Source organism: Lynx canadensis, chromosome D1 (assembly GCF_007474595.2).
Source record: "Lynx canadensis isolate LIC74 chromosome D1, mLynCan4.pri.v2, whole genome shotgun sequence".
In the NCBI taxonomy this organism is placed as follows: Eukaryota; Metazoa; Chordata; class Mammalia; order Carnivora; family Felidae; genus Lynx; species Lynx canadensis.
Genome location: NC_044312.2, coordinates 4,573,976 through 4,597,535, shown reverse-complemented (window position 1 = coordinate 4,597,535; position 23,560 = coordinate 4,573,976). Strand labels below are relative to the sequence as shown.

Below are 23,560 nucleotides of genomic sequence, written 5' to 3'. Positions count from 1 at the left end.
TTTACACAATGCCAAGGCAACAGGAGACAGATCTGTTCATGCTGACTTGAGTGGTTAGGGGACTTCTCCAACAATGAGGGAGCTTACAGGCACCATTCCCGCCTCTCCCCACCACCACCACCACCCCGTCCAGGAATAAGACCAGAGGCACATACCAGGGAGTGGAGCTGCACAGACACTTGCTACCTAACATACTAGCCATGTGCCAGTCCTCTGGTGGACTCACCCACTCCAAGCCTGCTGGCCTCAGCGCTGGGCTCAGGGAAAACTTTCTTAAAACCGCATGGGCACCCTGTCTGCCCACCTGCAGGCAGAGCTACCACCGCATGCTGTGCACCCCTGGCTACCCTCATCTGTCTCACCCAGCCACATGTCCCAGCCACTGACACACTCTGTGCACAGCCTTGAGCCCCTGGTTGCCCTGGTGCATTGCCCCCAGCCACCAAAGACAGCTACAGATTTGTCAACAGAATCTTGGGAAGACAGAAGGAAGTGACATGACATATTCAAAGCGCTGAATGGAAAAATCAGCAGCCAAGAACCCTCTATCCAGCAAGGCTATCATTCAGAATAGAAGGAGACACAGAGTTTCCCAAACAAAAACTAAAGGAGTCTGTACCACTAAAGCAATCCAGCCAGAAATACTAAGAGGGACTCTTTGAGTGGAAAGGAGAGAACAAAAGTGACAACAGGGAGGTAGAAAACACAAATCCAGTAAAAATGAATATTTCTGTAAAAAATCAGTCAAGGAACTCATGTACCAAAATATAGGGAGAAGAAAATAATGGGTTCAAAGGTAAATAACCATCAACTTAATATAAATGGCTAAACATAAAGAAATTATGTAAAAACTTAATGGTCACCATACATCAAAAACCACTCATAAATATGCAAAGAATAAGGAGAAAGAAATCAAAATACATCAGTAAAGTAAATCAGCAAAACATGAAAGAGAAAGACAAGAAAGGATAGAGAAAATCATTAGAAACCACAACAAAACAGGTAACAAAATGGCAATACATAGATACAAATCAATAATTACTTTGCATGTAAATGGAATGAATGCTGTAATAAAAAGACATAGGGTGTAAAAATGTTTGAAAACACAAAACACATTTATATGCTGCCTACAAATGGCCCATTTTATTCCGCAAGACACCTACAGAATAAAAATGAGAGGATGTCAAGAAACGTAAATGAATGTCAAAAGAAACCCAGGGTAGCAATACTTGTATCAGAAGAAAAAAAAAAAGAGAAAGGACTCAAATAAAATCATAAATCAGAGAGGAGAAATCACAACCAACACGTCAGAAACACAATCATAAGATAATATTACGAAAACTTGTAAGTAAAAAATTTGGACAATTTACAAGAAACAGGTAAATTCCTGGAAACATATAAGTTACATTAACTGAAACAGAAATAGAAAACATGAACAGAACAATAGCCAGCAAAGAAATTGAGTCAGTAATCAAAAAACTCTCAACAATCAAAAGTCTAGGACCAGATGACTTCACAGGTAAATTCCACCAAACAGTTAAAACAAGGTTAAGACCTCATCTTCTTAAGCTATTCCAAAATATAAAAAAGGATGGAAAACTACCAAATTCATTCTATGAGGCCAGCATTACCCTGATACCAAAACCAGATAAAGAGTGCACTAGAAAAGAGAACTCCAGGCCAATATCCTTGACGAACATGGATGCAAAAATTCTCAATCAAATACTACCAACCAAATTCAAAAATACCTTCAAGAAATCATTCGCCACAATTAAGTGGATTTGTTCCCAAGCTGCAAGGTGGTTCCATATTCACAAATCAATCACTGTGATGCATTACATCACTGGGAGAAAGGATAAGAACCATATGATTTGGGCTCCTGGGTGGCTCATTTCTTGATTGGCTCAAGTCATGACCATATGGTTCATGGTTCAGGCCCTGCATTAGGCTCTCTGCTGACAGTTCAGAGCCTGGAGCCTGCTTCTTTGTCTCCCTCTCTCTCTGCCCCTACCCCACTCACATTCTGTCTCTGTCTTTCAAAAATGAATAAACATATAAGAAAAAAAAAACATACGGTCATTATCAATACATACAGAAAAAAGCATTTGACAAAGTACAACATCCTTTCATGATTATAACCCTCCTAAACTAGGTTTACAGGGAACATACATCAACGTAATAAAGGGTTATCTATGCGGTTAACATCAACCTTAATGGGGAAAATCTGAGAGCTTTTCCTTTAAGGTCAGCTTTTCCTTCTTCAGGAAGAAGACAAGGATGTTTACTCATCACTTTTCGTAAACATAGTACTGGAAGTCCAAGCCACAACAATCAGACAAAAAAAACAAAACAAATCCAAATCTGCAAGAAGTGAAACTTTCACATTTTGCAGATTACATGATACTATATATAGAAAACCCTAAAGAGTCCACCCAATAACTGCTAGAACTGATAAATGAATTCAGCAATGTCACAGGATACAAAATCATCGTACAGAAATCTGTTGCATTTCTAGACAACAATAATGAAACAGTATAAAGAGATATTAAGAAAACAGTCCCATTTACAGTTGCACACCAAATAATATCTATGAATAAATCTAACCAAAGTGGTGAGCGACCTATACTCTGAAAAGTGTAAAACAGCAATGAAAGAAATTCAAGATGACACAAAGAAACGGAAGGACATTCCATGCTCATGGATCGCAAGTACAAATATTGTGAAAATGTCTATACTTCCCAAAGCAATTGACACAATTATTGCAATCTACATCAAAATACCAACAGCATTTTTCACAGAACTAGAACAGTCCTAAAATTTGTATGGAACCACAAAGGACCCCAATCTTCAGAGTAAACAACCTTTATGTGAAGTGATAATTATGGATGGCATTATGCCTCTGGATCTTCTGCTCCAAAACACATTAACTCTGGCCTAAGCATTTGAACAAACATTAGACATATCCCAACCAAGGATCATGCTACAAAATACATTGTACAAAAGTACCCTCAAAACTTTGCAGATTATGAAAAATATGGAAAATCTAAAAATCGTCATGACCAGGTGGAGCCTAAGGAGACAGGATGACTGAATGTAATGTGCCAGCTGGGAGGAGTCTGGAACAGAAGAGGTTAAAACTGAAGAAATCTGAGTTAACATATAAACTTTAGTTAATACTACCATATCTCTTCGGGATATTGACTGTGATAATGTACCAACTCATAGGACATCAATAGTCAGAAAACAGTCTGATGTCTGTGGAGACTCAGTACTATCTTCCCAATTTTTTTGGTAACTAGAAACCCATCACGAATGAAAAGATTATTAGAAATCATGGTTTTATTTTTTCAACACATAATATTATATAACTAGTTCTAGTATTAGTTACTAGTGATTGACATGTACCTCTTCTTGTTGTTCTTACTATCGCTTAATTTAAATAATAGCATTCATGTTATGGAAAACCAAATGCACGATGATATACAATTCATAGAAACATCTACTTTACATATTTTAAGGTAATAACATATGTATATACCACTGTATTCTGTGGTATGTATATTAAGTGTTTTTCTGGTCTTGAAGGAGCATGTCATCTAATGGCTTTCCATAAAGGTGGTTATCCTAGATAATGAATGATACTCAGATTTTACAGGATGTGCTTCACATCATGCCTGAACATTTAAAAAAAAATGTACAAACGGCCAGAGGAATCATTGTGACTGGCTCACTTATTCTAAAGAATCCTTGCTTTAATATTTTCATGCATATTTTTAGCAGGAATACAACAGAATAAAATATTTCCAAATCAAAGAGATTTTCAAAGACTGGAAGAATGATAGGGAGTTCAAGTGGTTTCAGAAGGAAAAGATGTGACCATGAAGTGGCAGTCACAGGCAAGCACCTTTCTCTGGGCCACTTTGACAGGTTTGCATGAGGATATGTGACTTGCCAAAGGGTAAGACCCAGAAGTACAAGAGGGAAAGACAACGCTTTAGGAAGGGGTGACTTGGAAAGGGTGCTTCTGTGCCTAAGTGATGGCTCAGCAGCCTGGCTGGGGGTCCCTGGGTCAAAGACTTCAAAAGTCCATCAGTAACTTAGACTCACAAAGATCTTAGAGCCACAGAGTTGATCTTCATCTATGAGTAGGAGATGGTCATAGTTTCACAGGATATGAAAAATCGGGCTGGCAGTAGATGGCTAAAATATTATTTAGGGCTATATCTTTAATAAAAAATGGACGTGTAAAAATTTGCGTTTGGAATGTTAAGAAAAATCACAGGCCCATCATGGAGTTACTTACGTTAAGGCCCCATGTCACCAAACCTAGTTTCATTCCTGCAGGAATGTAACCTTTAACGAGTCAACAAAGAATTTCCTCATCAGTGCTGGAAATTTAACTGATAGACTCCTGCCATTCCCCTCAGGGAGGCAATCTTACCTAAATAAGGTATTCCGTGCCACTAATTTTTTTTAAGTTTATTTATTTTGAGACAGACATAAGGAGAGCACATGCAAGGGAGGGGCAGGAAGAGAGGGAGAGAGAGAATCCCATGACCATGAGGTCACGATTTGAGCCAGGATCAAGAGTCAGACACTTAATCAAGCCATCCAAGCACTCCAAGAATGTGGAGTTTCAAAGGTTAGCAGGCTTGGCTGGGATATAGCCCTGAGGACACTGGTCTACTCCTGGAGAGAAGGCAGCAAACTATTTGCAAGCAGATGGCATGGAAACAGTGATCTGTACAACTCCTGGTGCACACAGTGGGGAGATTATACATTCACCTTGGAGAACATCACTGAGAGGCAGTGTTCACAAAGAGGAGACAAAGGAGCTGGGCCAGAGGAGCTGGGTGGCGCCATTTCCCTCCTCTGCCCCCCAGCATAAACACAGAGCCACATGCTAGAAACAAGGCCATTCCCACACTGGCTGCCTAACCTGCTTAGACCAAGCCCCACCTTCCTGTGCTCTGGGGAGACTGGCCTTCTGGGTCATTCAAGGTTGCCTCAGTCCCAATGGAGCTGGCCCCTTCCCCAGAAGACCAGGTGAAGCCCATGACCACACCACCTCTATTGACCAGACAGTTCTGCAGGGCTTCACTTCTAGTGGCAGTCATTTCAAGTCTTATTTAACAAGCAGATCAGAGCAGACCTAGATAAAACTCACCACATTCTGGCCAAGGACCATACACTTCCCATACAACTGGCCTGAAGGTTAGTGCAGCCAGAACACAAAACAGTGCATGCAACACACACCACAGACACTCCCTGATGTGTCAGTCCCTGGACACTGGATGAGCTCCTCTTCATAAAACCATTCAACTCAGGCAGGTAACACAATGAGGTTTGGTAACAGAGAGAAGGCAAATACTCAGCCAAAATACCAAGACAAGAGGAATGCATCCCAAATGAAAGAACAAGATAAGGTCATGGGAAGAGAAATGGAAGGAACACTTCCAAACTCATTCCATGAGGCCAGCATGGCCTTGAGTCCAAACTGGACAAAGACCCCACTAAAAAGGAAAACTACAGACCAATTTTCCTGATGAACCTGGATGCAAAAATTCTCAACAAAAATTAGCAAACCAGATCCAACAATACATAAAAAGAATTACTCACCGCAATGAGGTGGGATTTATTTTTGGGATGCACAACTGATTCAATGTCTGCAAATCAACTGATGGGATACATCACGTTGATAAACGAAAGGGTAAGATCCACATGATCCTCTCAATAGATGCAGAAAAAGCATTTGACAAAATACAGCATCCTTTCTTCATGAAAAAAAAAAAAAACCCTCATGAAAGGAGGGATAGAAGGATCATGCCTCAACATCATGATGTCCAGATACAAAAGTCCCACAGCTAATATCCTCTTCAATGGGGAAAAAAGAGAGATTTCCCCCTAAGGTCAGGAACACAACAGGGATGTCCACTCTCACCACTATAATTAAACATACTGTCAGAAGTCCTAGCCTCAACAATCAGACAACAAAAAGAAATACAAGGTGTCTAAACTGGCAAGGAGGGGTCAAACTTTCCCTCCTCGCAGACATGATACTCTTCGTGGAAAATCCAAAAGACTCCACCAAAAAACTTCTAGGACTGATACAGGAATTCAGGAAAGTCTCAGAATATAAAATCAAGATATAGAATTTGATTGCATTTCTATATGCCAATAATGAAGCAGCAGGAAATCAAGGAATTGATCTCATTTATAATTGCACTGAAAACCATAAAATACCCAGGGATAAACCTAACCAAAGAGGTGAAAGATCAGTACACTTAAAACAGTAGAGGGGCCCCTGGGTGGCTCAGTCAGTTAAGCGCCGACTTCGGCTCAGGTCATGATCCCACATTTGTGGGTTGGAGTCCCACGATGGGCTCTGTGCTGACAGCTTAGAGCCTGGAGCCTGCTTCACGTTCTGTGTCTCCCTCTCTCTCTGCCCCTCCCCTGCTCATGCTCTGTCTCTCTCTCAAAAATAAACATTAAAAAAAATTAAAAGAACAAACAATAAAACATCTATGCAAGAAATTGAAGAAGACAGAAAGAAATGGAAAAACATTCCATGCTCATGGATTAGAAGAGCAAATATTGTTAAAATGTCAATACTACCCAAAGCAATCGACACATTCAATGCAATCCCTATCAAAATAACACCAGCATTCTTCACAGAGCTAGAACAAACAACCCTAAAATTTGTAAGGAACCAGAAAAGACCCCAAATAGCCAAAGTCATATTGAAAAAGAAAACAAAGCTGGAGACATTATATTTCTGGACTTTATGGTGTATTAGAAAGCTACAATCATCAAGACAGTATGGTATGGACACAAAAAGAGACACAAAGATCAATGGAACAGAATAGGGAACCCAGAAATGGACCCTCAAACATATGGCCGAGTAATCTTTGACAAAGAATGAAAGAATATCCTATGGAAAAAAAGAGTCTCTTCAGCAAATGGTACTGGGAAAACTGGACAGTGAGAAGAATGAATCTGGACGATGTTCTTAAACCACACACACACACACACACACACACACACACCTCAAAATGGATGAAAGATCTAAATGTAAGACAGGAACCATCAAAATCCTAGAGGAGAAAACAGGCAACCTACCTCTTTGATCCTGGCCACAGCAAATTCTTGCTTGTCGTGTCTCCAGAAGCAAGGGAAACAAAAACAAAAATGAACTATTGGGGCCTCAAGATAAAAAGCTTCTGCACATCAGAGGACACAATCAGCAAAAGTAAAAGGCAGATGATGGAATGGGAGAAGATATTTGCAAATGACACATCAGGTAAAGGGTTAGTATCCAAAATCTATAAAAAACTTATCAAACTCAACACCCAAAAACCAAATAATCCAGTGAAGAAATGGGCAAAAGACATGAAGAGACACTTTACCAAAGATGACATCCAGATTGGTCACACATAAAAAAAGATGCTCAACCTCACTCATCATCATTGAAATTCAAATCAAAACCACAATGAGATAGCCCCTCACACCTATCAGAATGGCTAAAATTAACATCTCAGGAATTGACAGGTGTTGGCAAGGATGTAGAGAAAGGGAACCCTTTTGCAATGCTGGTGGGAATTCAAAGTGGTATAGCCACTCTGGAAAATAGTATGGAGATTCGTCACAAAAACTAAAAATAGAACTACACTATGATCCAGCAATTGCACTACTAGGTATTTATCCAAAGGATACACAAACGCTGACTTAAAGTGGCACATGCACTCCAATATTTATAGCAGCATTATCAACAATAGCTAAATTATGCAAAAAGCCCAAATGACCATTGTCTGATGAATCGATAAAGAAGATGTGGTATTTTTATACAGTGGAATATTACCCAGCAATCAAAAAGAATGAAATCTTGCTATTTGCAACACTGTGGATGGAATTGAACTATATTATGCTAAGCAAAATGTCAGAGAAAGACACACATCATATGATTTCTCTCATCTATGGAATTTAAGAAATTAAGCTGATGAACATAGTGAAAGGAAGGCAAAAATAAGATACAAACAGAGAGGGAGTCAAATGATAAGGGACTCTTAAATACAGAGAAGAAACTCAGGGTTCCTGGAGGGTTACTGAATAGGGGGATGGGCTAAATGGGTGACAGGCACTGGAGGGGGGCACTTGCGATGAGTACTGGGTATTTTTCGTAGTTGATGGATCACTAAATTCTACTCCTGAAAATGTATTCTATAAGATAACTAACTTGGGCTTAAATTAAAAAAAAAAAAACGAAACATGAAAAACAAATTAATTAATACCAGTCAAAAGAAAAGAATATTTAAATCGAACTCTTTGAGTGGAAATCAAAGACCAAAAGTGATACACACAACAAAGGATCAGAGAAAACATCAAGAAATAATGGCAAAACACCTAATAAAATGGCACTAACTATATATCCATCAATAATTACTCTGAATGTAAATGGACTAAATACTCCAATAAAAAGACACCGAATAGGGTGTCAGAATGGACAAAAGAAAAAAAAAGAAAACAAACAAACAAACAAAAAAAACCAAGACCTATCTAGATGCTGCCTGCAAAGCCTTATTTGGACCTAAAGCCACCTTCAGATTTAAAGTGAGGGAATGAAGAAACATGTCTCATGCCAATAATGTCAAAAGAAAGCCAGTAGCAATACTTATATCAGGCAAAATAAACTTTAAAACCAAGACTGTATTTTGGTACCCTTTGGGTAAATACCTAATAGTGAAACTGCATACACCCATTATTTATAGCAGCATTATCAACAATAGCAAAACTATAGAGAAAGCCCAAATATCCATCAACTCAACTGCTGAAGGTATAAAGAAGTTGCGGGGTGTGTGTGTGTAAACATACAGACATATATATACATACGTACATACACACACACATACACATATATACAATGAAATATTACTCATCCATCAAAAAGAATGAAATCTTGCCATCTGCAACAATGTGGCTGGAGCTAGAATATATTATGCTAAGTGAAATATGTCAATCAGAGAAAGACAAACATATTCAGAACACTCCATACTAAAATGGCAGAATACACATTCTTTTCAAGTGTACATGGGACATTCTCCAGAATCGATCACATTCTAGGTCACAAATCAGGCCTTAACATGTACCCAGAGATCAGACCAAGCATCTTTTCTGACCACAAAGCTAAGAAACTTGAAGTCAACACCCCCCCCCAAAAAAAAGAAAAGAAAAAAAAAAGGAAAGGCCACAAATAAAGGGAGGTTAAACAACATGCTACTAAATGAATAGGTCAACCAGGAAATGAATGAGAAAATACACTGAAACAAATGAAAATGAAAATACACTGGTAAAAACCTTTGGAATGCGGCAAAAGCAGTCTAAGATAGAAGTATATAGGAATACAAGCCTACCTTACAGAGCAAGAAAAACCTGAAACAATCCAAACTTACAACTAAAGGAATGAGAAAAAGAACAATCCAACCCTAAGGATGGCAGAAGGAAGGAAATAATAAAGATTAAGGGATAAATAAGTGATATAGAAACTAAAAAACACTAGACCAAATCAATGAAACCAGGGGCTGGTTCTTTGGAAAACAGTAATCAACTTGAAAACCTCCTAGACAGACTTTTCACAAAGAAGAAAGAAAGGACTCAAAAAAATAAAATCACAAATAAGAGAGGAGAAATAACAGTCCACACCACAGAAATACAATTAGAAGATAATATTGTGAAAAACTATATGCAACAAATTGGACACTCTGGGAAAAAAGGATAAATCCCTAGAAACACATAAACTACCAAAACTGAAACAGGTAGATACATAAAATCAGAAACCAGAAAGAAACTGAATCAGTAATAAAAACAGATCTCCCCCAACACAAGAGTTCGGGGCCAGAAGGCTTCACTGATTAATTCTACCAAACATGTAAGGAAGAGGTAATATCTATTCTTCTTGAATTATTACAAAAAATAAAAAAGAAGGAAAACTTACAAACCATGCTATCAGGCCATTATTACCCTGGTACCAAAATCAGATAAAGCCTCCACTAAAACCAAAAACTGCCGGGGCGCCTGGGTGGCTTGGTCGGTTGGCTGTTCAACTCTTAATTTCGGATTAGGTCATTATCTTGCGGTTCATGCGTTTGAGTCCCACATTGTACCCTGTGCTGACAGTGGAGAATGCTCAGGATTCTCTCTCCCTGTCTCTCTGCCCCTCCCTCACTTTTATGTACTCTATCTCTCTATATAAATAAACATTCAAAAATATGTTAAAAATTTTTTTTAAAAATAGGGGCACCTGGGTGGCTCAGCCGATTAAGCGTCCGACTTCAGCTCAGGTCATGATCTCGCGGGTCGTGAGTTCGAGCCCCGGGTCGGGCTCTGTGCTGACAGCTCAGAGCCTGGAGCCTGCTTCAGATTCTGTGTCTCCCTCTCTCTCTGGCCCTTCCCCTCTTGAGCTCTGTCTCTCTCTCTCTCTCAAAAATAAGTAAATGTTAAAAATTTTTTTTTAATTTTTTTTAAAAATAAAACTGCAGACCAGTAGCCTAATGAGTATGTACGCAGAAATTCTCATTAAAATACCTTCAAATTAAAGTCAACAATACATTAATAGAATCATTTACCATAATCAAGTGGGATATATTCCTGGGCTGCAAGGGTGGTTCCACATTCACAGATCAATCAACATGATGCACCACAGTAATAGAAGAAAGGATAAGGACAATATGATACTTTCAACAGATGCAGGAAAAGCACTTGACAAAATGTCACATCCATTCATGATAAAAAACCCTCAGCAAAGTAGACTGAGACTCAACCTACCTGCACATAATAAAGGTCATCTACGAAAAACACACAGCTCATCTCATCCTCAATGGGGAAAAATTGAAAGCTTTTCCTCCAAGGTCAGGAACAAGACGGGGATGACCCCTCTCACCAGTTATTCCACATAGTACTGGAAGTCCTAGCCACAGCAATCAGACAACAAAAAGAAATAAGAGGGATCCAAATCAGCAAGGAAGAAGTAGAACTTTCACTATTTGTAACTGACACGATGCTCTCTATAAAAATCATGAAAGACTCTGATAGAAATTGCTAGAATTGATATATGAATTTGACAAGTCACAATATACAGAAATCAATGTACAGAAATCTATTACATTTCTATAGACGAATCATGAACAGAGAGAGAAATTAAGGAATCAATCCCATTGACAGGTACACCAAATACCACAACATACCAGGAATAAACCTAACCAAAGAGGTGAAAGACTTTTATACTCTAAAGGCTATGATACACTGATGAAAGAAATGTAAGAGGACACAAAGAAAGGGAAATACATTTCATGTTCATGGATGGGAAGAACAAAATACTGTTAAAATGACTACACTCCTCAAAACAATCTACACAAGTAATGAAATCCCTATCACACTAACAAAACATTTGTCACAGAATTAGAACAAATAATCCCAAAATTTGTATGGAACAACAAAAGACCCCAAACAGCCAAAACAAACTTGAAGAAAAGCAAAGATGGAGACATCACAATTCCAGACTTTAGGTTATATTACAAAGCTATCGTGGGGCGCCTGGGTGGCTCAGTCAGTTGAGCATCCGACTTTGGCTCAGGTCATGATCTCGCAGTCTGTGAGTTCTAGCCCCACATTGGGCTCTGTGCTGACAGCTCAGAGCCTGGAGCCTATTTCAGATTCTGTATCTCCCTCTCTCTCTGCCCCTCCCCCGCTCATGCTCTGTCTCTCTCTCTCTGTCAGAAATAAACACTAAAAAAATTTTTAAAAAAAGCTATAGTGATCAGAACAGTATGGTACTAGCAAAACAAAACAAAACAACCAACCACAGATGCATAGATCAATAGAATGGAAACCCAGAAATGAACTCATACCCATATGGTCAATTAATCCTCAACAAAGCAGGAAGGAATATCCAATTGAAAAAAAGATAGTCTTGGGGCACATGGGTGGCTCAGTCATTGAAGCGTCTGATCATGGCTTCAGCTCAGGTCACGATCTCAGGTTTCATCAGTTTCAAACCCGTGCCGGGCTCCACACAATGCAGAGTCTGCATGGGATTCTCTCTATTTCTCTCTGCCTCTCTTCTGTATGCTCTGTCTCTCTCTCTCTCAAAAATACATAAATACACTTTAAAAAAAGTCTCTCCAACATATGGTTTTGGAAAAACTAGACAGCAACCTGCAAAACAAACCAAAAACAACAACAGACCACTTTCTTACAACATACACAAAAATGAATCCAACATGGATAACAACCTATGTGTGAAACCTAAAACCATAAAAATCCCAGAGGATAACACAGGCAGTATCTTATTTGACATTGGCTGTACAAATGTCTTTGTAGATATATCTCCTGAGGTAAGGAAACACAAGAAAAATAATGGGACTTCCTAAAAATAAAAAGCTTCTGTCACCAAGGAAACAATCAACAAAACTAAAACACAACCTACAGGATGATGATATTTGCAAACGACATCTGATAAAGGATTAGTGTCCAAAATATACAAAGTTACACAGCACGCAAAAAAAGAGAAATCCAATTAAAAATGGGCAGAAGACATGAATAGACATTTTCCCAAAGAAGACATACAGATAGCCAAGAGACACATGAAAAGATGCTCAACAATACTGATCTTCAGGGAAATACAATTCTAAAGTACAATGAGATAACTCATCACATCTGTCAGAATGACTAAAATCAACGAATGATGAAACAGCAGGTGTTGCCAAGGATGTGGGGAAAAAGGAAACCTCTTGCACTGTTGGTAGGAATGCAAACTGGTGCAGCCACTCTGGAAAATATCATGGAGATTCCTCAAAAAATTGAAAATAGAACTACCTTACAATCCAGCAATTTCACTACGAGGTATTTACACAAAGAATACAAAAATAATGCTTCAAAGGGATACATGCACACTGAGGTTTACAGCAGCATTTTCTACAACAGCCAAATTATGGAAACTGCCTAAGTTTCCATCAACTGCTGAATAAATTGAGATATAGTATATGGAATGGAATATTATTTAGCTGTAAAAACATGAAATCTTGTCATTTGCCATGAGGTGGATGGAGCGAGAGAATGTCATGCTAGGTGAAATAAGCCTGTCAGAGAAAGACAAATACCAGATGATTTCACTAACACATGGAAATGAAACAAAACAAAGGGGGGAAAAGGAGACAATGAAACACAGACTCTTAACTAGGAAACAAACTGAGGGTTTCCCCACTGGGGTGGGGGATGGGTGAAACAGGTGATGGGTATTAAGAAATGCACTTGGGATGAGCACCAGGTGACATGTGAAGTGTTGCTCTACATTATACACCTGAAACTAGTATTACACTGTATCTTTACTAACTAGAATTTAAATTAAAAAATAACATAAGGTTAATGACACCTACCAGGTTTTCTGTAGTTTTCAATCACTTCACTATGTTGGAAAAATAACCATTACATTTTTATTTACTTTTTAAATTTTTTTTAATTTTTTTTCTTTCTGTGTTTTTTTAATATATGAAATTTATTGTCAAATTGGTTTCCATACAATACCCAGTGCTCATCCCAAAAGATGCCGTCTTCAATACCCATCACCCACCCTCCCCTCCCTCTCACCCCTCATCAACCCTCAGTTTGTTCTCAGTTTTTAAGAGTCTCTTATGCATTGGCTCTCTCCCACTTTAATCTTTTTTTTTCCCTTCCCCTCCCCCATGGGTTTCTGTTAAGTTTCTCAGGATCCACATAAGAGTGAAACCATATGGTATCTGTCTTTCTCTGTATGGCTTATTTCACTTAGCATCACACTCTCCAGTTCCATCCACGTTGCTACAAAGGGCCATATTTCATTCTTTCTCATTGCCACATAGTACTCCATTGTGTATATAAACCACAATTTCTTCATCCATTCATCAGTTGATGGACACTTAGGCTCTTTCCACAATTTGGCTATTGTTGAAAGTGCTGCTATAAACATTGGGGTACAAGTGCCCCTATGCATCAGTACTCCTGTATTCCTTGGGTAAATTCCTAGCAGTGCTACTGCTGGGTCATAGGGTAGGTCTATTTTTGATTTTTTGAGCAACCTCCACACTGTTTTCCAGAGCGGCTGCACCAGTTTGCATTCCCACCAACAGTGCAAGAGGGTTCCCGTTTCTGCACATCCTCTCCAGCATCTATAGTCTCCTGATTTGTTCATTTTGGCCACTCTGACTGGCATGAGGTGATATCTGAGTGTGGTTTCGATCTGTATTTCCCTGATGAGGAGCGAGGTTGAGCATCTTTTCATGTGCCTGTTGGCCATCTGGATGTCTTCTTTAGAGAAGTGTCTACTCATGTTTTCTGCCCATTTCTTCATTGGGTTATTTGTTTTTTGGGTGTGGAGTTTGGTGAACTCTTTACAGATTGTGGATACTAGCCCTTTGTTCGATATGTCATTAGCAAATATTTTTTCCCATTCCATCACTTGCCTTTTAGTTTTGTTGATTGTTTCCTTTGCTGTGCAGAAGCTTTTTATCTTCATGAGGTCCCAATAGTTCATTTTTGCTTTTAATTCCCTTGCCTTTGGGGATGTGTCAAGTAACAAATTGCTGCAGCTGAGGTCAGAGAGGTCTTTTCCTGCTTTCTCCTCTAGGATTTTGATGGTTTCCTGTCTCACATTCAGGTCCTTTATCCATTTTGAGTTTATTTTTGTGAATGGTGTAAGAAAGTGGTCTAGGTTCATTCTTCTGCATGTTGCTGTCCAGTTCTCCCAGCACCATTTGTTAAAGAGACTGTCTTTTTTCCATTGGATATTCTTTCCTGCTTTGTCAAAGATTAGCTGGCCATACTTTTGTGGGTCTAGTTCTGGGGTTTCTATTCTATTCTATTGGTCTATGTGTCTGTTTTTGTGCCAATACCATGCTGTCTTGATGATGACAGCTTTGTAGTAGAGGCTAAAGTCTGGGATTGTGATGCCTCCTGCTTTGGTCTTCTTCAAAATTACTTTGGCTATTCGGGGCTTTTTGTGGTTCCATATGAATTTTAGGATTGCTCGTTCTAGCTTCAAGAAGAATGCTGGTGCAATTTTGATTGGGATTGCATTGAATGTGTAGATAGCTTTGGGTTAATCATTAAATTTTTAAAAAGCATGTATGATGTGGGGTCCAGTTTGTGCCCTTACCTCGGTCTCTGGTTCCAGCAGGACTCGGAAAATGGGTCCCAGCTCATTCTTCTAGAAGGTCCTGAGATGAGCATTTCATGCATTCATGTCCTAATGGAATGCAGCTCCCGTTTTTCTGAATTTCCATCAGGATTTCTTCCCGGAAACAAGCCTGAATCTGGAACAAACCATCCACGGCCCATGATGTGATGTCATGAGACCCCTCAATCCACGGGTCCTTTAGTAAAATACGTCTTGTTCAAATACTGTCCAGGAAGGGGAGGAATGAAACACGGGAACAGCCCAGAACGTGCAAGGGCCTGTGCTGCTGACCGACCAGCGCGCCCAGGGAAGCCACCCAGCACCCCCTCCTCAGCACTCAGTACAACAAGGCAGTTTCTCTCTGGTGACTCAGGAGATGCCAAGTTGCTGCAAAGCTCCCAAGGCCTCCCCTGGGACGGGCGGCAGAACCTGCTGGAAATACACCCTGGTCTCTGTCCTGAGGCAGCAGCAGAGGCCCTGAGTCCTCTGGAAGCAACAGAAGCCCTTCCTGTTCTGAGGTGCCCTGGGTCAGAAAAGCCAATGGGGTACCCTCTGCAGGCCTTCACTGTGCACGCAGAGGAACCAGCCCCTCCTACTTTGTGGTGCTCTAGCTCTCTCTGCTGGCCACCATGGGAATTCCTGCAATGTGGAAGGCCCTGGTCACTCAGCTGACGGACCCAAGGTGCTCTGGGCAACTAAGCCTGTTCTCCACATTGGGAAGGGTCTTACTGACAGGGCCTGGGACACAAAGAAATCTTTTCCTTCTCCTTTCTTGTGAGTGAAGAATCAAAACGAATTTATTAATGTAATGACATCATTTGTAATGCGTTAAGCAATGTTCACAGAAACATAGACCACCAATTTACACATACTGAACAAGGGGTAAATGTGTCTACCACCAAAATACTTAGGTTAGATAAAGAGTTGACACCTTTGAGAGAGATACAGGCTTCCAGCTATGGAATGAATGAGTCCTAGGGATACAAGGGACAGCCAATGGAATAGAGTCAATCCTGTAGTAATACTGTTGCATGCTTCACATGATAGCTACACTTGTAGTTAAGTACAACATAATTTATAGACATATGGAATGACTACAATGTATGCCTAAAACTAACACAACAAATGTGTGAAAAATATTCAATTAAAAATTGACATCCTTTACACTATCTTTAATTTCTACTTCTTTGCCAATAAACTATCATTCCTGGGGCACTTGGGTGGCTTAGTTGGTTAAGCATCTGACTTTGACTCAGGTCATGATCTTGCAGTCCATGAGTTTGAGCCCTATGTCAGGCTCAGAGCCTGGAGCCTGCCTCAGATTCTGTGTCTCCCTCTCTATACGCCCTCCCCTGCTCAGGATCTCTCAAAAAACGGAAAAAAAAATAAACATTAAAAATGAAAAAAAATCATTCGTAATTTAGAATCTGTGAAATTCCATTTATACCAGATTCTCTAACATCACCATCTTGATGTTGACAGCTTATCAGAAAAGTCACTAATAATATCTTTGATGGACACATAGGTGACAAGGTCAGAATGCAACTTACAGGAAGCTACACATCTGTTATGAATTTACTGTAAGTATCCTTGGCTAATATTTTCAATGAAATGTGCTTTAGGGATATAGATGAATGAAGCAATGTCTATCAGTCATATAGGTCAATTTCCTATAGGACCATTGTGTCTTCAATTATGAATTGCCATCTCTTCAGAATTAAAAGAAAGCTGGGAGATGAAAATGTCTCTGACTTTGATGTAAGAGAAGACAACGGTGTTTTAAAGGGTTCACCTACCATCTGGCATCCTCAGTTTGGCAGTGCACAGGAGGATAGCAACCCACTATCTTGAAACACACCGCTAGTTCCAGAGGGAGAATATGGACCTTATTGTCAAATACTTTTTATCAATATCAGCCACCTCTGCCAGGTCCAGACTGCAGGACTTGGGGGCAGCACAATGCCTGATGCCTGGGTTCAGAACATGAGGAAGGCCAGCAGGTTTGCAGGGGATGCAGCAGGGCCTGGGGCAGTGAGGGAGATGGCCCAGGGTCATCTCCCCACAGAGAAGCTCTGGAGTTTACCTGCCAAAGAGCAACACACTCTCCCTCAAGACATCCCCTCTCCATGACAGAACATGAGGCTGAGCCCCACAATTCCAGGAGAAATGAGGGATACCAGTCTTTTCAAATGCAATGCCCTCTGCAGAGCTTAGCCCCGGGGTCTTGGGAGTCACAGAACTCTGATGCCCATGATACCGGCCTTTTCTGCCCCAGCACTGAGCCACTTCATACACCCCCTCTCCCCTGGCCCATGTCACCCCGTCCACATACCTGGACCAGGTCCCTACTTTCCTCCTTGTACTTCTTTGTTCCTCTCTAACCCCATCTCTCTGTTTCTTCCTTTCACTCTCTAGGACTTGCTCAATCCCGCATCACTCATCCAGCGTCTCTCTCCCTGTCTCTTTCTCTCCCCAGGCTTCAGGCTATTTGCTCTGTGCATGCAGCCCTGTCCAGGAGCACAGGGCACTCCTGTCTCTCCCTCTCTTCTGTCATATTTGGTCCCAGGCCCTGATCACAATAGAGGAGAATCCCCCTGTACAGCAGCTGCTCGTGTTGACATTTGCTATAGCAATGCTAGCAGCATGTGGACAGCCAGGCATTTACCCTTGGTGGCCCAGCCATGACCCCAAAGCTGTGGAGGGCTGGCTGCTTCCCTAAGCTGGGAGGAAAAAGGGGCTCACAGGGTTCAGGGTCCCTGGGGGCAAAGTGGATTGGATTGGCCGATGTAGAAGGAGCCATATGCTTACAACCCAACTCTCCTGGGTGGTGTCGAAGAAACCTATCTCAGACCATGGACCTCTGCCCTCCCCATGCCTCAATAAGGCAACAGGGGAGGTTTATGGGACCTCATGTGACTCACCACAAAAATTGCTGCCATTTGCCCCCTTGGAGGCCACCTGGATTGGTGCTATTGGGGGCAGCTGGTGAGGTACATAAGGGCACAAGTGCTGGATTAATGCAGGGCCTCCTTACTGGTCTCCTGAATCCATTCCCCACCTTCAGAATAGACCCTTTCCTGGAGACAGATACCTGACCTGCTCATCAGCACAAACCCCATAAACTAGCAGGCATGCCATATGCTCATGAGTATCTACCTACAGAATTAACCGCCACCACCAGAGCTCCCTAAAGGATGTGTACAACTCCTCAGATGGAACTACAGGTCCCTTCCAGGCAATACAACCCCAAAGAATGGTCTGTCTTCTTCCACCAATACTATACATTCTACCTGTTGGTTAACTGTGTTACAGGAACCCGAAAGTGTACACCTGATGAGGCATGAGTGTAGATTTTCCTGGAAGCAGACGCTGACACAGAGACACGACTGTGACAAGTGTATTAGAGGACACTAGGAAGGACAAAGTGGAGGGGACAGGGTGGGCAGGGAAAGAATTCAGACCAAGGGGCAGATTGGACACCATCTCTAAATATATAATAACCACAGCTGGTTTTTAATGGTTCAGTGTCCTCTTCAAATTTCAAACTGATTGCCCTCTATGTCAAAGTGATTTTTAGTAATTGCAAACGGATCTTCTGTTCTCCTTTATGTGTTTTTTCTTCTACAATACATCAGTGGCTTTGGATGAGCACATATTTGTGTGGCTGCATTTGTGTGTCTACCTGCAATGGAAGAGGATTATCTTCAGATCTTAGATGTAGATCTCTGAATTTACACATCTCATACTTATATTTTCCTTCTTTGTAAAGTAGGACCCCAATTTTAATAGAAAAAACACAGGGGTCTTTGTTGTATCTTTTGAAACAGGAATTGCCAATTTCCCAGCCTCAGGCATTATAGCCTTAGTTTCATGAAATTGAATGAATATCTGTTGATGATCTTCTGTGTGCAGATACATTCATTTCCCCCCTGAGAAGGGTGAATGCCCACTCGTCCCATACATTTTACAAATTCCTTATGTGCTTAACCCCCTCTTCATTGCACTGACCTCAGAGACCAACACTGTCCCTGATTCTCAGGTTACAAAGCTGAGGCTCTGAGATGGCCCCACTGAGAGCTAGCATTAGGGCTGAGACAGCGGGATCACAGGCAGTGCCTCTGGAAATTGTGAGGGAAGTTTCAGAGATGCAAACCTTCAGGCAGGGTGGTTACAGCAGGTGCAGGGGTGAGGTGACAAGAGCCCAGCAGGGGCATTTCCTGGTCAACCCTGAATTCCCCGCTAGGAGTCTGACTCAGGCTGAAGGCCAAGGAAGCCACACAGCTGATCTACAACCTTTTGTCCCATCTAGTCTCACAGAGGCACACAAACTTAGGCAGAGATGCATCCCATAAGAACCAAGTTAAACTACAAATCTCCAGGGCATTCTTTCACACAGATCCAGAACCTTCAGAAAACCAAGGGAAACAACAGTCTTTATTTCGATAATGAGCTAGGTGCACTCTGGACACCATGGCATTTCAGAGATGATACCTGCATGAACTGTCCTTGACCCCATGCAGCAGCTCTGTGTGGACCTCACGCTGAGCTCACTCTCCCTGCCCAGGTTGTGGGCCCTGCCAGAAATGGCCTCCAACTCCATCTCACTGAGTCCAACACCCTCCCCTCTGGACCATCTCAGCTCACTCTTCTCAGGCAGTCTCCAATACATTCCCATGAGATTCACGTCTCTGGTTCTTATACTTAAAGCCCCATTACTGGAGCTGCCACTATTGTAGATCAGAAGCTCCATGTCTTTTAATGCATGTGACTCTCTCCCCGTTAGGACCTTGAAGCCCCTGATGGTAGGGGTGTGCCTCATCTCTCACAGAGCCATTAACACGGACTCTGTACAAGGCACACCTGCAGAACTGATATGCCTGCTTTTCTATGAAAAGACTCATTCCTTCTCCACAAGAGACACCTGCAGCCCAGTTCCCCAGTTCAGTAAGGGAAAAGACACAGCCCAACATATGTATGTCCTGAGAAACCTGAGGAATCTTAACAGTGTCCTCAGCCAGCAGCACCCTTGCATTGCCAAGCCTGTGAGGCCATCTCTGTGTCTTCTCAAAGACTCAACAAGACAGAAGCTGAACGTGCTGAACACGTCCACTCATACTGTTCATATCATCTTATAAATAGTTGAGGTGGAGGTGGTGGGTCCTGTGTCCGAGGACACCAAGGAGCTGGAGGAGGCTCATAGAGCCCATGAACAGTGATAAAAGTGGTCTTTGGGGAAGGGCCTGCAGGGTGGACCTGGTAAAGGAGGAGGTCCTCTTGCATCCATAGGGATCTACAGAACAGAAGTGACAGGTATGCTGGTAGGACAGACAGAAGCAGAACACCTGCGGGAGCTGAAACCCAATGAAGCAGGTGTCAGCACCTGGCTGCTTGTTCATTCACAGGTTCTAGAACAGGGCATCAGTGCCAGAAAACTCTACCCTCCCACAAGATCCCACCTACAGCCTGAAGCATCCCAACCAGATGCTACAAGGAGAAACTACTGTCGCCACGTCACTTCCTGTGTTTACAAATGCAGTAGGCCAAGACGTCCTATTCTAGAAGACTGATGGCAGTAATGCCAGTCTAATAAAGGAGCATATTCCAGAGAGGCAGGCATCTGTGTCCAGGACCCCTCTGGTGTCCTCTTCCACCACATCTGCAGACTTTTTACTTGCACGTTGAGAACGGACAGAACATGAAGGAAAGAAAAGCCCAGCACCACACAGAGATTAAGGCCACCCAGGGTCAGAGCTCAGCCTGCCAGCCCATGCCTGTACTCACTCTGCTTCCCTCCCTGACAAAGGCATCTTCTCTGCAAGGCCACAGAGACTTCTGAGGAGACGGGGATTCCTGGAGTCCTGCAGGGGGCCTGGAAGTGTGTTTTTGGAGAGAAACACATTACCTGTACACATTCGTTGGTCTCAGGTATGTTTACCTTAATCCACAGGTAATTCAGCTTTTAAGTACAATATGAGTTGCAGAGCTATTCTGTCTCATTGTAAAAGGGAGGTAGAAATTCTACATAAAAGAATGAACAGAAACATGTCTCGATTTCAGGTGTCAAACTCCCAAAAGGTATCGTGAGACAAAGTACCAGTTATAACTGCTCCAGGGACACAAGAGAACCTGCTCATATAAACACAACTGAAGGACTCTGTGAGATACTGGCCCTGCAGGTAATCACTGATTCTCTACCTTCACGACTGCAGTTCCATGTACATTTTCGAGTACACGTGCCGCTTCTCATAATTCAGAGTAGTTCCACCTAGGGGACAACTGAGAAATTCTCTATCGCACATTTACCAACACAGAAGGATCAGTAATGAATTCTGAAATTTATCTAAGAACATTCAGCACTGCACAAAGCACACAATATAAAGCTGGAAAGAGTTTTCATCTTTTCCAGTCACGAGGCTTATCGCAGACATTCTGAACAAGTTCATCGCCTACAATGAAATAGGAAAAAATAAAAATAATAACAATAACCCCATGTAAAGAAGGTGCGGAAGGAGTCAGCCACTCCAGAAGACTTGAGGGTACAGTGAAGTGTCATCCTCCTCAAGTTATTTCCACAAACACAAAGTGAGAGCCACGTGGTCCTCAGCCTCAACGCACTTGTGGCTTCCAGAGGTACCAGCTACCATGATGATCTTAAACTGGAGAAGCCTGGAGGCTTGTGAGGATGTAAATAAAACAGTAAAGACACCAGAGGACATAGAATATCAGACAAGGCCAGATAAGTTTCCAGAAACCATTACAACTGAAACGGGCAACAGAATTTACCTTGTCTTTCTCTGCATCCTTGGTAGAGACAGAACTGATGTTCCCCATGGGAGCTGTACCACGTCCTGGGTCTCATAAAGGCTGGAGGTGGATGGAGGTGATTCTGACTTGCATAGACTTTGTGGAAGAAAAACAAACCTTCTGCCACATGTTTCATTATATTCAACTCTTTCCCACTCCTGGGTCCCTTACTGGGGGCAGAGGATTTTCAGGTGCCTCGGGTGACCCTTGAGAACAAGAGAGAGAGCTGATCCTGTCCCTTGAGAAAGGTTCACAGGGCCCTGGTTCAAGTGTTTTTATAACGAATCAAGCAGCTGTGAACAGCTCAGGTCTCAACTAGCTAGAAATAAAGTTAGGGGTGTGTCTCATCCCTCAGAGAGCCCAGTACCTGGTCTCTGTACAAGCTACATTCTAGGGAGTGCTCTGTTTGTCGGCCTGTATAAGGCCTCTTTCCTTCTCTATGAGAGACATATGTTGCCCAGCTCACTATGTGGAAATGACTGTCCATTTCATGCATGTCCTGAGAAACAAAAAACATTACAACGTCCTCAGACTGACCTGAAGGCCATGTTGTACCATCACTGCATCTTCTCCCAAGACTCAACAAGAAGAAAGACAAAACGTGTTTTCTAAGTTAACTCCTACTGTTCAGATCATCTTCCCAGATGGTGGAGGTGGAGGGTGAGGTCCCAGAGGTCACCAGCTTGGAGAAGGTGGGGGTGGCCCAAAGCCCATGGATGGTGATAAAGGACAGCCCACAGGATACAACATGGAGGGCACTTCTGGGAAAGGAAGAAATGTTCTGGCAGCCACATTGACCTACAGGACAGAAATTAAACTTTTGAGATGTGTTAGGGTAAAAGGTGAAAAATCCAACACCACACCAACACTAACATAGCTGAACCCCAGTGAAGCAGGAACAGTGCCTGTCTCCTTCCCCTCCACCTGGTTTCAACAGGGCAGCATCGGTGCCACAAAACTCCATGCTTCCCACCAGCTCCCACCTAGAGCTTCTAGGAGCTTGAGGAGACAACACAGTGCATTATTGACAGCATGCATGGTACTAGCTGTGTCTGCAAATGTAGGGAAGGAAGTGGCTAGTCCTAAAGGATCAGAGGGATAATTCCAGACTACTAAAGAAAGTCTGTTCCACACACACAGGCTTCTATTTCCAGGACTACTCTCTACCCAGCCCTTCACCACCTCAACAGCTCCGTCTTGGCATAATAAGAGCTGAAATGATGAGGAAGAATTAGGTTTCCCTATAATTCATTTACATCTTTAATCCATTTCAAGTTCATTCTTGTGAGTGGTGTAACAACATAAGGTTCTAAGCCTTATTCTTATACATATAAATATCCAATTTTCCCAGCACCAGTTATTCAAGAGACTACTTTACTCCACTGTATATTCCGGACTCCCTTGTCAAATACCAGTTGACTGTGCATGCATGGGTTTGGGCTCTCAATTTCTGTTCCATTGTCTTGTGTGTGTCCGTATACCAGCGACATAACTGATTTCTTTAGTGTTAGAATGCAGCTTGAAATCAAGAAGTGTGATGCCTCCTGTTTTGTT

The 23,560-nt window shown here is 41.8% G+C and overlaps 1 long non-coding RNA gene across 14 annotated transcripts in view; it reads right to left on the bottom strand.

Annotated features, from left to right (window-relative positions):
• The window catches only part of LOC116738335, a 38,452-nt gene extending 15,492 nt beyond the window's left edge, over positions 1-22,960 (bottom strand). For 3 of the 14 annotated variants that reach the window (XR_004344155.1, XR_004344156.1, XR_004344161.1), the window contains exons 1-4: positions 22,544-22,958; positions 20,984-22,102; positions 15,182-15,338; positions 10,819-10,960 (exon numbers count right to left, since the gene is read on the bottom strand). This is a non-coding gene — a long non-coding RNA (uncharacterized LOC116738335). Of the gene's footprint in view, positions 1-10,818; positions 10,961-15,181; positions 15,339-20,983; positions 22,103-22,543 lie in introns of all 14 variants that reach the window. The other 11 variants (XR_004344163.1, XR_004344167.1, XR_004344164.1 and 8 more) reach the window with 10 other exon arrangements.
• Positions 22,961-23,560: the final 600 nt, after the last annotated feature.